At 49.4% G+C, this 15,602-nt stretch overlaps 1 protein-coding gene and 1 long non-coding RNA gene across 5 annotated transcripts in view; one reads left to right on the forward strand and one right to left on the reverse strand.

Annotated features, from left to right (window-relative positions):
• The window catches only part of RASSF4 (Ras association domain family member 4), a 34,498-nt gene extending 27,912 nt beyond the window's left edge, over positions 1 to 6,586 (reverse strand). For 2 of the 4 annotated variants that reach the window (XM_070567231.1, XM_008529366.2), the window contains exon 1: positions 6,386 to 6,586. The gene's annotated coding sequence lies outside the window, so the exon portion shown is untranslated. The remainder of the gene's footprint in view (positions 1 to 6,385) is intronic. The other 2 variants (XM_008529367.2, XM_008529365.2) reach the window with 1 other exon arrangement.
• Positions 6,587 to 6,626: 40 nt separating this feature from the next.
• Positions 6,627 to 8,327, forward strand: LOC139074816 (uncharacterized). The gene is made up of 2 exons (XR_011524655.1): positions 6,627 to 6,768; positions 7,665 to 8,327. It is a non-coding gene; the product is annotated as an uncharacterized lncRNA (long non-coding RNA).
• Positions 8,328 to 15,602: the final 7,275 nt, after the last annotated feature.

Below are 15,602 nucleotides of genomic sequence, written 5' to 3' on the forward strand. Positions count from 1 at the left end.
ACTGGTGCAGCTTCTTTATGGTCCTCCTGGGTCCTTGAGTGCCTCTGTGGACCAGAGCCCTCTGCCACCCACAATGGACATGAGTGAGAAAGAGAAATAAACCCCTGCTGTGATAAGCCACTGGTGTTTCAGAGATTTGTTACTGCAGCAGAAACTAGACTATCCTAATATAGTAAATAATTCCATTAAAATGAATACATACAGTTAAAAATAAAACGTAGCCAGAGAAAACATACTTGCAAGATAGATGCCCTTAGTGGGGCTCCAGTTTGTGACTTCTGATTCGCATCATGACTCAGTTTACAATACTTTCACCCTCCCACAGTATGTGGGGAAAATATCCATTCTGCTCTACGTAATAGAAACATTTATAAGTGGAATTCTCTGTAAGTCAGTCAGTGATTAGTTATGAATAGAAGATGTTTCCTAAAGAGCTCTGGGCTGCCCCAGACCTGTGTGGCTTCAGTTGCTTGCCTTTTCCTCTCTGAGTCGTAATCTTCCCATCTGTACTACGAGAATATTAATCTACAATGGGTTAGAAATTTTCTCAACTGTAAAATTTTTAGTTCAAATGGAATACGTATGCAAATCAGATTAAAGGGGGCCGCTCTGGTTGACAGTGAGGTGGGTGGAGGGAGCTCCATCCAGGGCTTTGCCTCGGGCTCCAGTAATACTATTAGTAAAGCACTGTGCTGAGTAACACATGAGATCCTCTACACTGGCCTTCCGGAGGAGTGCTTCACCCTCAAGAACCTGCTTATTTAAAGGACATGACCAACACGGTGAGCATTGCCAGTCAGAGGTGGATGGCATCAGCTAGGGGAGGCTGCTCAGAGGGAATCAGGAGGAAAGTGAAGGAGGGTCCTGGATTGCAGACGGCAAAGTGAAGGGAGGAAGAGGAAGGCAGCTCATGGGGTAAACAGCTCAGTTTGGCATGGACTGAGAATAGGGTACACCATCCAGGTGAGGGCAGGAGTTAAGTGAGCAGAGCTGAGGGAAGCAATGCAGGGCTCACTTCAGCAAAGGGTGCTCTTCCAACTTACCGGGCAGGGTCCAAGCCTTATGGGGTGATAAACTTGACCCCACAAGAAAACAGTTTCTCCTTTGAGAGAACCACGTATTTCTGAGTCCTCTGACGTTCACTGTCTGCGTGACCCTAAGCAAGTCACGCAGTCTCTCTGGTTCTTACATGTCCCATCCCTCCACCCTAAGCAGGCAGCATCTCCATCTCCCTGAGCTCCAGACCTGAGCTCTGGTACCTCTCACAGAATTCCACTCCAAATGTGAACACTGTGCATTTGAGTCTCCTTTGCCAGACTGAAGGCTGACATGATTTTCATTCATTTTGATACTCCCCATGTCTTTCGAGTTCTAAAGTAAGCTGCAAGTGGCCTAAGAGGCATCCTAGAGATAACTTGATGAGAGAGCTTCAGAGGAGGGAGAAAGCACACACATCCCTGCAAGAAAGCAAAGGGAGATTTCTCTCCATTTGGAGCATGTTCCTGAAACGTCCCCTTAAACACTCGCCTCCTTGTGCATTGGGCAGGCCTTAGAGAATCTCTAATGGAGTGTTTTTCAACCTTTCATAATAAGCACAATCTTATCTTTAAATAAAACCCTAGGCAGAAGCCCAAAACACAAATGGATTAAGGCGAGGCTGCTTTGGTTGAAGCAGGAGTCAGGGAGAGGAGAGGATGAGCTGGGGCCAGACTGCCATCCAGGCACAGTCTGAAACCACAGAGTGACAGATGCAACTGGGCAGGCCCAGCCCAGTGTTGAAGGAGTCCAGCCTTCTGTGTCCTGGCCTGCTCCCCTCCCCCAGGCCCCAGAGCACACAGCTCAGGGCTCCACGCTTGCTTCCCTGGCTAGAGGGGGCTCTGTCCCCACCCAGAGGCCTCACTGCAGCCAGGGCCCCCTGTCCCCCAGAGGAGAGGCCCCAGGGCAGTGTGCCAGCCATGGTTACCTGTCCCCAGTGAGCAGGCAGTGACTTGTTTTCGCTTTCCAGTTCAGCGGCTACTCCGTCAGCTGGGTGGAAGGGCTGCTGAGGACAGCTGGCACCACAACCTGTCCTCACCATTGTCCCTGGCCTTTGATTTGAGACAAAGGACACTGAAGCCCTTACAACTGCTAGGCTTGTCCCATCTTCCCTCTTTTGTGGTCATGGAGTTGTGATCACAGAAGAAGGCAGTGCTGTGGCTCCTCAGGTCCCCACTGCAGCCCGGTGGCAAAGGAGAAAAAGACGGCTAATGAAGTGCAGTTTTCATGAAGACTATGCACTGCCTGCTTCTTAGTCTTACAATGCCCTCTCTTTCAAAAATTGATGGCAAAAATAGATGGTCATTGTTGTCCTCACTTGGCAAAATGGAAGATGCATCAGTGCCAAATTACAATGTCCTGAGGATGTCTGTGAAATCTGAGAGCTTGGTTACCCCTGTTCTGACATTTCATAAAATTAGGATTCTTATTTTCTTATTTAGGCATGATTAAAACCAAACACATAAAGAAAGTGACATGAGAAGCCAAAGAAAGGAGGACAAAGCATGTGGGGCACAGCTGGGGGCCTTTTGGCCCAGTCTGTTCCCACTAGAAGGAGGTAGGAGGTCTCCAGGGAGAAGGCATGTGCTGGTGACACTGCCATGCATTCCTGGGAAGCTAAAGCTCCCTGCTCTGCAGCCCATGGCCACAACTTTCAAATGCCAGCCAGGGACAGCAGGACAGCACTGAAAACAAGGAAGCTTTAAATGAGCCGCCCTGGCACCTGTCAGCCAGCAAATGGCAGGTGGTTGGGCAGGGGAGAAGCTGCAGTGCCTGCTGGTACCAGCTGCCTCTGAGAGGGCATCTGGCTGGACACAGGCCACTCCTCAGCAATACATTTTTGCTGAGAAAGCCAGCTTCTGGGATATGGATGGCAAGCATCAATTCAGCAGCTGCAGCTCCTGCCCTCTTCCACACTACTGTCCTCAGCCCTCCTCCCTGTGCCACCATCACCTTGCTCTGGCTTGGCCACACCCCTCCCCACCCCAGCAGTGATGGCTAGGAAGCCCTGGGAGGACACTGTGCACAGCCCAGAAGGAGGTGATGGTGGTGACCGAGGGAGAGCAGGAGAGGAGGCCACAGAGCTACCAGCCACCTCTACTCACCACCTTCTCTTGGGCCGACCCCATGGACCGCAGCTTGCCTTTACCTTATCCTCCCCACCTCCACAGTCCGGGGCTCCCACCAGGTCTCGCTGAGCCCATTCTGGCACCCAGGCCTCCCTGACACCGTTGCCCTTCCTCTGAAGAGCCTGGCCCTTTGCACCCATGCAGACTGGCCTTCCTCACAGCTTCCTGACAACCCCAGCCCAGAGGCAGTGCCTCACTCAGACCCCTGTGGCCAGATTTCTGGTTTCTGACCTTGCTTTCAAGGCACAGCAACCTGGGGCTAGAAAAGCCATTTCCAATCCTCCTGCTCCCACTTATTACACACACACTCCCTGCCCTGTGGAACCGTCCCTCCCAAATCAGGCTCAGCTCTTGCCTAGGAAAGAGGGGATCTGTGGCCACAGGAATCCTCCTAGCCATGCTTTTTGGGCTAAACAGGTGCTCAGAATGACCACTAGCCAATATCCTGAGGGCCTGGGGCCAGGGGAGTGGCCCAGGGGACAGTCCCTCGAAGTGCTGGGTGCCAGCTGCTGCAAGGCCACACTGGGCAGTCCGTACGGCTGCCCCCAACTGTGCCATCCACTGCCAGGCCTGTGTGCCACATGCAGCTGCTGGGGGTGGTCTCCTGTGACATGCGGTGTGTCTCAGAAGCTTCTGGGTCATGGAGCCCTTTGGAGTTTCTTGAAAGTTAACATTCTCTCCCCAGAAAAATCCATGTGTGCATGAGTGTGTGTGTGTAAATATACACACACACTGAATTTGCACACCACTGCAGGGGCATCAGGAAGGCCCTGTTACGCGCCCCTAAATCCCCAGATTTCAGGTTAAGAATTTCTGCTAAAAGGTGTCGCAGCAAGAGAGGGGAGGCAAAGGAGCAGCACAGACAGAGAAGTCTGGGTGTGAGCTTTGCTGGGGCATCAACTTAGCCTGTGGCTTCAGCATGTCGTGCCATCTCTTAGGCCTCAGTTTAGCCAGGATTGTACTGGCAGCTGGTCTAGTGTCTTCAGGGCTCTTCCCAGCTCTGGGGCTATGGGGCTGTAGGACACGCCGCCCCTAACCCCCAAGGTCAGGCAGGGCAAGGGGAAGGGGTTCCAAATGTCTCCCTCAGCAGTGCATCCTGGGGAAGGACGTCAGACAGCCAGAAAAGGTGACTGAGCAATCTGCAAGTTCCCCTTTAACAAGAGTGAAAATACTGCAGAAGCTTTGGGAAGTGCAGCCACTTCCTATTTGATTTTAACTTACTTTAAAACAATTTCAAAATATTCTCTGTGACAGGATAACCACCCAGCCTTTGCAAGGATCTGGGTTCACAGCTCTGCTCTGTGATTCTTTAGCTGTGTGACTTTAGGCAAGTCCCTTTCCTGCTCTGAACCTCAGGTTCCTCATTAGCTGAATCACTGACTGCTGCGAAGGTGAAGGAGGAGGCACGTAAGATGAGTTTCATATGGGGCTCACCCACAATAAACAGAAGCTCCTCTTATAGGTCATAATGTGAGTCAGGGGCTCCGGAGATGGGAATGTGGGACTCAAAGAGGATGACAGTCCTCCCAGGAGGAGCAGCTGTGAGCAAGGACATATCACTGAGTTTACTCTCAAAACCAGGACCCAGGTCCCCAGAGGCCCAGTCCAGAGTGTGTTCTGATAGACCTCAGAGTCCCCCTTTGAGGCTTTGCATTTACAGGATCTGAACTGCAACATGTCCCAGTTCTGCTCATGTTCCTTATTATGTGTCATTGTCCACCTGACCCTGACCCAGGGGGACCCTGAACCTTCACTCTGTTCTTGACCTCCAGGCCACCCACTGGAGTCTTACGGTGGAAACACGACCCCACCTCCCAGCTTTCACACTGACACTAGAGTAAACTGTGGCCTCAATCTCACTTCACTGTCAAGTCTTGAACCACCAGCACTACACACAGAACTAGGACAAGAACTAATGACAACAGTTAGCAAACACTGGCAACGTGGGCAAACACACCCTATTACAACTTCCAGCCAGCAGTTTCTCATCTAAGTTTAACACGCTCCATGGTCCGTTCCATCTTCTCTCCCTTCTTCTTCCCCTTCTCCTCCCTCCCTCCCTCTCCCCAGCACCTCTGCTCTGGTCGGGGCAGCTCAGGAATTACACAGGGGAGTGGGAGGCAGGCAGATCTGCTCCTATCTGTACCTGTTAATTCTACCAATTCCCTTACAGTTCGTTTGTTTAATCATGGCTTCTGGCAACAAATTCTGATTGTGCCCTGGGCAGCTAAACTACAGAAAAGCCAGCGAGGGTCTCTTCTGCCAGGGCAAGTGCATGGCTGTGGAGTCTAACCTGCTTGGGTTCAAACTCCAGAATCCCAGCCCTCATTTGCTGCGAACTTATTTAATTTGTTTGTGAAGTAGGTTACAGACGCTCTCCGTACAGTGTCTTAAGAAAGCACTGGCACTGGCTTGGCACTGATCCTGGTGTGAGAGGAGGCCCTCCCCCCCCCACAGGGCCATGCCAGGTTAAGGAAAACACTGAGGCAGCTCTCGGGAGTTGGAAAAGTAGGACTGAAAGTCAGGAGGCTCGGGGAGAGCAGGGTGGGCTCTGCCGCCAGTGGGTGAAATGAATGAGACCTGGCACCATCAGCCCCGGGTTCAAATCCTGACTCCGCCACTGACTCATCTGGGTAAACCCGAGGATTCCACAACTCTTTAACCCTCAGTTTTCTCATCTGAAAATGGAGATTATGAAAGTATCAGGGCTGTGAGAAGTAGGTGGCATACTGTGCTAACGCCCTTAGCACAGGTCTGGGAAGGAGTCAAATCATCTATAAATAGTGTTTGTGAGGCAAATCCCTCTTTCTGCTATAATCTTGGCGTTGGTTTTCACCCATGAAATCTGAGAGTTGTGCCAGAGGCGCTTCAGGACTCTCCCCCCAACTCTAAGTTCAATGCTTCTAGGATATTGGCTAAGAGGAGAGACAAGGTGGTCAGACGTGTATGGAGCCTGCGGCGGCCTCACCTGTCTTGCTCAGGTTTTAGCCCTAAAGGGCCCTCCCCTTGAAGAGGTGCCTGGCACACTGCCCACTGTCAACATTGGGCCCAAGGCCCGGGATGCGCCAGCCTGGCAGAGGGAGGGGACCCCGCGCGCGGCAGCCAAAGGGCACCTAGTGCCCGGGCTCCACCACCTGTGGCTGGGGGTGCTCTGGGGCTCGGGGCGGAGGTCTCGGCGCTCCGTGGACGCCCCCGAACTCTCCTGCCCGTGCATCACTCACCGCCTACACATCTCGCAGTCCAGAAGCCTCTGCCCGTGCTGCGATCTCGCCGGCACCAGAGCGGCCTCCGCAGCGCCTACTGCCCAAGGCCGGGTGGGTTCCCAGCGTGGGGTCCTCCCGTCCCCGCCCCTCGCCCAGCGCCAGCCAATGCACCGCCCCGTCTCTCGCTCTCCGCCTCGCTCCCCCCGCCCCTCCCCCCGCGCCGGCCAATGGTGCCGCTTCGTCCGGCCCGCCCCGCCCCAGGCACGCGGCGCAGGATCTGCTCCAGGCGGTGCCCAAGGGGTGGCGGGGGAAGTTCGGTCCGTCTAGTGCTGGGAGGTGTCCTCGGACCGCCTCGAGGGCGCCCGGAGACGCGCGGAGGCAGCAGTCCCGGCTCCGCAGGGGTAGGGAGGGTGTGGTGCGGGCGGTGGCAGGGACCCTGGGGTAACGGGACCTTTGGGCTTCCAACAAAGGCCGCTGCGTGGGCGCTGCAACTGCTAGCGTGCCCGTGGCGGGGGGGGGGGGAGGTTATCAGTAAAGCCCGGAGCGTTGTTATTTTTGCTCTTTATGTATGTGCTGCCCTGCTGTTTGCTTGGCGTGAACTCTTAGAGCTCCACCACGTTTAAGAAATCGGATCCGATGATAAAGAGGAAAGGATAAACTTTTATCCTAGTCACCTCCTGCCGGACGAGGATTTGCTGGCGCGGAGGCAGAGGGGACAGAAGACCACAGGCCTTTTGGGGAACTCGGAACAGTTCAGTGTTTCTGGGGTGTGAGCATGGCAGGGCGGGGGAGGGGTTAAGGAGGATGTTTGCAATTTTTGTTTTATCTCAGATTCCCAGTCCTGACCTTGAGATGGATCTCCTGTCCTCTGCCCCAACATAAATCATTTTAGTTTCATTCAATGTGTGGTTCCTAATCTTTTTAGCATCACATGGCCATTTTAGAATCTGATATGGACCTTCTAGAAAAGTGCGGGTACCCACATAGGCAAAGAGCAGCTGCGATTTGAGTCTATAGGCTCCTGGCCCCCCGTTGAGAGGGGCTGTGCTAAGCATTCTTGTTACGATTGCTGGATTCTGGGCAAAGAGATTGGGTTGCCGTCTGTTTCCTGCCTGACCTCCCCATATTGCAACCCTTCTGGGCATGTTTCCCCACTTGCAAAAATGAGGGGGTTAAAGGTGACCAATACAGGGATCCTTCAGCTCTATGATGAATAATGAAAAGCAGTGGGATATATTGAGGTATATAAGGAAGCCATTTGGTTTAAAACTAATTTGGCCTGAACTTGTTTTTCCAGAAAGGCCTGACGTGGCATGTTGGCACACATTGTACATCTGCTTTAGACATTTACAATGTTCCAAAGCCAAGAATGGTGCCCTGAAGATAGGGATCTTGCCTACCCCATATGGGCATTTCTTTAAGGATAAGCATGTCTTCCCAGAAGCTAAGGATTAATTACTCATCTGGTTTAACTCATCTCCTGACCACTGACCTGCTGACCAGCAACTTGCTGCAGTCACCTGGTGAACACTGACCTGCTGTGCTACCAAAGTATCTCGTGACTGTAGTACAAGAGATCTTCCTGTCACATGTGATGTATGCTCTTTGTTCCAATGATGAGGATCAAGGCTGCCCCTGCCCCAGGGAGAGAAGCCCAAGGCGTCCTGCCCTACATACTGATCTATATCATCCTCGGGAAGCACAGGACGTCCTGACTTAATCCGATCTGAGTCTTACCTAAAGTTATAGGACCACCCAATAACCAGACCCCACCTGCACTGATACTATTTTAATGACTTTTTTACATAATCTTTCCTTTGTCTTGTAAAAAGATAATTGACATACCTATGCCTTAAATTTAGCCCTACCCTCAACCAGTGTTTGCAGCTCTTACTGCCTGTGGGTCCTGTCCCCTTGCTGCTCCATGCTATTCTCTGAATAAAAGAGCACTACTGCCAAACCTCAAGAGTCCATGAAATCTTTCTTTCGACTCCTCGGCTCACCGAGCCTACATCACCAAGATGGTATAGAACCATGTTGTCCCCCCACTTCTTCAGAGAACTTCCTTTCTTGGTTGAAAAGTTCTCCTGGGCTATACTCCTCAAATTGGTTCATCATAAACTCCCCTCAGTTTTGATTTTTAGATTGATTATGGAGTATTTGTGTCAACATCTACCTGTGCATGAATTCATGGAGAATGGCCTATTGTCTGCCACTGCACGGCATCCCTGTGGTCAGGACCTCTGCTCCTGCACAGCCCAAAAGTCTAGAGATCAAAGCTGAGGCCAATAATTGGCTTCTAAAATTGTTTTTTAAAGCAGTGGGTAACATTCGACATAGCCCACAACCTCTGTGCATTCGTTCATGCCCGATAGGATAAGTAAACATAGCACCAGGTGACATACAATTTCCCTGGGCTCCCCAGCACTTTCGAGTGAGTCATGCTCTCTGATCTAGTTGATGCTGTCTCCAGGGCCAGGACTGGTCTGGAGTGATGATTGGACCTGAGGAAGCAGCCTGATGTATCTTGCACTCCCACTGCATTACATCGGGGGTCCAGTCCAGTCCCCTCAACACTCCTGGGGAGTGGGTGTTGCTCCCTGTATTTTATTGGATCACAAGTGCCCATCTTCAGGGTCCTAGTTCCTTCAGAGAGAAGATCCCCTTTTCCTTCAATATTCGGTGGAGCTGTATTTGACCTCCAGCTCAGTTATGGTGGGTGTTGTGGATACTGTTAGCTGTCAACCCAGCTCTGGAAAAAAGAAAGAGGAAGGAAGGAAGGAAAGAAAGAAAGGAGAGAGGGAGAGAGGGAGTGAGCAACTTGTTTGGAGCGGCAACATGCCAGCCCCTAGTGATGGATCATGGCCGCTTGTATTTTTCATACTGCGCTTACAACCCTGTAGTGGGTCGTGAAACTAAGTTAGTAGATGATGTGACTAGTATTTAAAAAAATAGAAGAGAAAATAGTGTACAGCATACATAGTAAATGTAAGTTGTGTTTTATGAAACTTTCATTTGCATTGTTTATATTTCAGTTATGTATATTAGGCTGCAATATAAAATGTGTTTCTCACCATGGGCCATGGCTAAAAGAGTTTGAAAGCTACCGTCTAAGTCAATTTTGACAATCTTTTTCATGGCTTTTCCAGCTTCCTTTGAAGCTAGAAATGGCCATATGACCCACTTCTGGGCAAAGACACAGGGAAAAGTGTGCTGGGGGAGCAAGGATTTGAAGGAGGGTGAAGACAGCTTTTGCTTTCCTGATAGAAGGAAGAGATACCCCTTTTCTCTGCCTTCCTATCTCAAATATGGATATAATGTGTAATGTCTGGAGCATTGGCAGCTATTTTGAGGTCATGATACAACATGTCTACATGCTAAGGCTGGTAGAGCATAAAGATAAAATGAATCTGGGTCTTTATTAACATCATGGAGCTAATGTACCTTGCTTGCATTGCCTACTCAAGACTTCTTGCCATGGAGAAAAATAAACACATATGTTTTTAAGCCAGAAGTTGGTAAGCCTTTTCTGTAAAGGATCAGATAGTAAGTATTTTAGGCTTTGTGGGCTAAATGGTCTTTGTTGCAACTACTTAACTCTGCCATTGTAGTTTGAAAGCAGCCATAGAGAATATGTAAACCAAAGGGCATGGCTGCAGTCCCGGTAAAACTATTTACAAAAACAGGTGGCAGGCCATGTGTGACTCATGGGCTGTAGCTTGCTAACTCTTTCCCTAGATGATCTTGCCTCCTCTGTTGCCTCTTTAATCTCATCTCCTCGTACTTCCCCTCTTTCTCTTTGCTCTGGTCATACTCTACTTCCCACATACCAGGACCACTCCTGCCTTAGGGTCTTTGTATCTGCTGTTCCCTCCGCCTAGAAGGCTCTTCCTCCAAAATTCTGCAGGACTCACTCCTTCAGCTCCTTCAGGTCTTTTCTCACATATTTCTTTCTTTTTGAGGTCTTCCCTGGCCCCCTATCTAAAATGACCCTCCCTGGCCCACAAGTCCTACTCTCTGGCATGCTATATATTTCACTTCTTATTATGAGCTCCTTTAGGCAGGTAGACTGTGTCTGTTTCCTTAGATATTGATTCTGCCTGGAGTGTCATGGTGTTTAGTCAATATCTGGTATATGATTGATTTTTTTCCCTTTCTGCCAGATTCAGGTAAGAAAACAGATTTGGGGAGGCTCATTCCCCCATTCAAGGGGACAGAGTGAGTAAAGTGGTAGAATCTGGGTTTGAACCCGGTGGCCCTGGGGGCTCGTGTCTGTGCCACCAGGGAGTGAGGGCAGAACAACATCTACCCTATTGGAAGATCAGGCCTCAGGGAAGCTGAGGCCACACAGTAGTTTCTGTAAGACTCCTAACCCTAGGGCATTGCCCCAGTAAAGGAGGCCTCTGGGAGCCCATTCAGGGAACAGGGCATTATCCTGTTCACCGTGGGCCGTCTCACTTTTTATAGCATTCCTGCATCAGAAAGTCTTTAGAAAAGTCATTGTTTTGCGAACAATCCAGACTAACTTGTAAGATCTATACAAAACCAAATGGAAACACTCGTGATCCAACATTTTTAGTCAAGAAAGAGCCACAAAGAATGACTGTATTTGACTTGCACATGGGGAAACTTAAGGGAGCCTGAGTCTGACAAAATGCATGTGACTTCCCGCGTCAGGTGAAGCTGCCGTTGGGCAGGGTGCTCTGCTCGGCTTTGGTTCAAGGCTTCTTGGCACCAGGGCTCTGCTCCAAGAAGGCCGAGAAATTACCTTCTGCCCTCTTTGAGAGGCAGGTCGTGAAAATGCCTGCGGAGGATCACATCTCGTTGAGGAACAGTTTAAATTTCTTTGAGTCTTAAAAAATAAGTTTCTATATTTTAACGTAAATGATATTAATAATTAGGACCATTTTCAAAGCCATTCCTTTACAACGGTAAATGGGAGTTTGAATTAAAATTGCTGGTTAATTGTCTAAAGCCTTTTATGGATGACATTGTATGATTTTTTTTCCCTTCATTTTCTCCAACATATGATTCAGAACAAATGACCTTTTAAAGCAATTTTTCAGAAAGTCTGCGTGATGCCAAATGTATATTCTTTAGAAAACAGTTGGATGATTGCCCTTGATTGAGATCCAGAAGATCCAGTTGGAACTAAGCAGCTTTTCTTTGCCTGCAGTGGGCCCAGTTTTATCACACCCGCCAGCAGGAAGAGGCCTGTGGAGGAGGCTTCTCGAACCATTGGCTTCCGCCGCATCTTGAGTAGTAAGGTCATCCCACTGCATGATCTTAGCATACGGAAGGATTTGCCATCAGTTTTCAGATGATTTCTTAAATAATCTGCAAATCGTCTACCCTTCTTTCCTTTGTGAAATGGTTTTCATTAACTCCATCTGTTAGCATATAAATAGTAACTTCAGGTTAATAGATGGAACTTTTCAACCCATACCAGAGGCAGGCTGGAAATGAGAATTTATTCTCCAAATGGACAAAAATGTCAATGATATGTGCCACATAAGTGCCTTCTCATGAAACACACATACACTTTACATATGATTTTTCTTTTATGGTTATGCTTCGGGAAAGCGTTTGGATCCCACCCTACAGAACTAGTAAATGCCTAGGCACAGGGTTTCCTAGGAGGGGGAGAGCTTGCTTTGCAGGTGATATAGCTAAAAATTGCTGCTGAAACTTCTTTTTGGGGAAAAATAAGTGCTTAGCTCAAGCCCTTTCTCCACTTGGTCTTGAGAAAAGATATGACTGTCCCCAAGTCTACTCCAAAAACCTCTGTGAGAACAATGATGGCTTGACCACCTATAGGCAGAGAGCATAAACAGGTCTGATTTGTTGATGACAAGGGTCTTTCTCTTCCCTCTCTCCTCCCTATCTTCCTGACACTAGAAATAGATAATTTTGGGGGGGGAGGGGTTCACCCATCAGAAGACGAGGGAAGGGACGTCTCTCCACCACCTTAGGCTTTCTCTGTCTTCCAGGTCTCCCCCAGACCTGGCTCCCTCCCCACCCAGCCACACTTCATACATCCTTCCACCTTCTGCTTGGGCTGTGCTCCTGGGTGCTAACAGTGTGGGACTGCCAGAGGTTGACTATTATTAGTGGACATTGTAAAGGCCATGAGTGATAACATCTTAAAGATAAGATGAAAATAATTATGGAAGTGCAAGACACCAGAGCAAACTGTGTTTTCAATATAATTTTAATAATACCAGAAAATGACTTTATGTTGTTCAATATTTTGATTCATTTAACAAATAGCAAGACTGTTTGCTGGACACAGGGAGCTAGGCATGAAACAGTACGAGGGCAGGAGGATTTACAGAAGGACAACAATTCTCAAAGTATAACGTCTTAAGTAAGGATTTACCTCCACAAACAGTCCAGTGTTGCTTGAGAGCCAGAATTCCTATGAATAGCAAGATACTGACTGAGATTCGAGGCTGAGAACCAGAAAGTGATTAGGACATTCTTTCGAGCCAGGATATTAAACAGCCAAAGAAAGTGGCGACCTTCCAGATGGAAAAGAAAGGAACCTTGAGAGAGCACAGAGCATTTGCACAAACAAGGGCCGCTTGTCCTGTCCCTGGGCTGTGTGTTTCAAAACAGATCACGCTCAGGGCCCTCTGGGGAGACTCACCAGCTAGAGAATGTGGCTGCTGCTGTGTCCTGGAGGGAAGAGCAGCTCCTCTGCCTCGCCTTCCAAGGAGGGGGCTTCCCCAGGAATGTGAAACACCCCTAACGGGGAAGGGGCGAGCTGACCAGACTTGACCTGCTAACCCCGTGTTTAAAAAGATGTTTTAGCTGAGTTGACCTCCCTCTGGAACCTGCCATCAAAGCCACCACTGTTTAGCCTCTGGTGTAACAGGGTCTGCCCTTCCCAACCTTTGTAACTGTGGACTGAGGACCTAATGTTTAAGAAAGGCTGGCTCCATATAACTGCTAAACTTCTTAAATTCTGTGTCCATTTGGGAGTCATCTCTCGCTTTTTCACTTTGAAAACTCTTTCTCAGTGTAACAGATAAGATGTGGACCTGACAGCTGGGACAGAATTAGAAGACCAGTGGATTAGTTAGGGTTTTCAAGAGAAACAGAACAATAGGAGATATGTACATCTCTAATCAGATAGACAGATAGAGATGAGAGCAAGAGAGAGCAAAAGAGAGAGGGAGAGAGAGATTTATTTTAAGGGATTGGCTCATGTAATTGTGAGGGCTGACAGGCCCAAAATCTTTCAGGCAGGCCAGCAGGCTGGAGATTCAGGTAAGAGCTGATGTTGCAGTCTTGAGTCTGAAAGCTGAGGCCAGCAAGCTGGAAACTCAGGCAAGGTTTCGACATTGCAGTCTTGAGGCAGAATTGCTGCTTCTTGGGAAACCTCAATCTTTTCTCTTAAGGCCTTCAACTGATTAAACGAGGCCTACCCACATTATGGAGGGTCATCTGCTTTACTAAGAGTCTAGTGATTTAAATGTTAGTCTCATCTAAAAAATACCTTCACAGAAACATCTAGACTAGTGTTTGACCAAACAACTGGGCACCATGGTTTAAGTAAGCGGACATATAAATTAAGTATCACAACCAGTCAGTTTGACCAACAGCTTGCACCATCTCATGTCCCACTTAGGACAACTCCATGGCAGAGTGTGGCCTGATACTCGGCGTTCTGAGACTCTTCAGGATGTAACAGTGCCTCTTTTTCCAGGGATTTCATGTTTTAATGTACCTGTATAATCTGTGTCAATTTTTGAGGAACTTTTGCTTCTCTGTCAGCCTAATGGGTCTAAATTAGGGGTTGGTCAGAGAGTAAATATTTCCATATTTGTAGACCATACCATCTCTCTTGACAGTACTCAAGCAAAAACAGCCATAGACAATCTGTAAGTGAATGGTGTGGCTATGTTCCAATAAAACTTCATTTACAAAAATAGGCTGAGAGCCTAAATTGGTCCATGGGTAAAGAGAGAGTTTGTAGTGATATCAGACCTTTTCTCCCTGCCAAACCTGGCAAAGGGGGTGGGTAAACTACATTCTAGTTTGGGATGCTTTTAGCTAAGAGGAATAAAAAACCCAAACAAAGGGAACTTTATTATCTCTCATAATAAAAAGCCCCAGAAGTGAGTAGTTTCAGGGTTGGTTAAGTAAATGTCTCAAAGCCGTCTTCAAGGACCCAGGTTCTTTCCGTCTTTGCACTCTGTCCTCTTCAGCATCTTGGTTGAGTTCCCGCTGTTTGCAAATGGTTCCTATATTTCCTGGCGGACGTGACCACATTCAGTAGAAGAAGAGGAAGGGTATGTTTCAGTGAGGCTCATTTTAGTAGCAAGAAAACCTTTCTCAGAAGATACCAGGCCATCTCCTCCACTTCTCATTGACAGGACAGGGTGTGGGCAGGCTGCAGAGGATGGACCTACTGCGACCTGCTGGGGAAAGAGCATGGCCGGCCAAGGGGAGGAAGGTACATTAGCCATGAAAATTCAGGTTCGACCAGCAAGCTGGGGCTCCCCGGTGCCCGTGGGAAGAAGTCCAGCAGTGCCTGCTCTGACTGCAGAGTCCTAGCAGACAAGGTGGGTCCATTCCCAGGGGCAAAGTCACCACCTGGTGATGAGTGAGCAGCATCTGAAGGGGGAGAAGAGGGGAAACAGGCTGGAGAGAAGCTGAGGAGAGCAGCTTCCCCTGTCCAGCGCCATGTAGGAGGGGAGGAGGCTCTGAGTAGCTGGGAGAGGATGCTGGCTAGAGAAAAGTAGCCTGGCCACGAGCACAGGGAGCTACCCTAGCAGGATCAACAGGCACTGAAAAAGCCCATGGAGAATTGAAGAGCGGCTGCCAGGACGGAGGCCAGAAGGGCCTCCACCAGCCACTGGGGACCCTTAGCCAGTGAGCTCTGGGGTCAGGGGAGCAAGAGGCCTTGGGGAGGCTCTGCTGGCTGGTCCGTCTGCTAACCTTCTTTGTAAGCCCTAGGAAATGGAGCCGGCAAGCAGGAGCAGCAGGGGATCTGGGCCTCTGGAAGGAAACCAGAGTGGGTGCCCAGGTGTTTTAGCTGTGTTCCTAAGTGTCAGTGACGTTTACTCAGCCACATCTTATCTGCCTGGGGCAGGGAAGCCCTTGCTGAGGCTGGGACTTTTGTCCTGGGCTTAGAGGAGGGTGTACAGGAGGCCTTAGCACAGCTCCCAGGCTCTGCCCAGGGCCATCAGCTGCCCAGGGGCAATCCAAGAGGCGCCAGGCCTCTGGC

This window comes from Equus przewalskii, chromosome 1, assembly GCF_037783145.1.
Source record: "Equus przewalskii isolate Varuska chromosome 1, EquPr2, whole genome shotgun sequence".
Taxonomy (NCBI): Eukaryota; Metazoa; Chordata; class Mammalia; order Perissodactyla; family Equidae; genus Equus; species Equus przewalskii.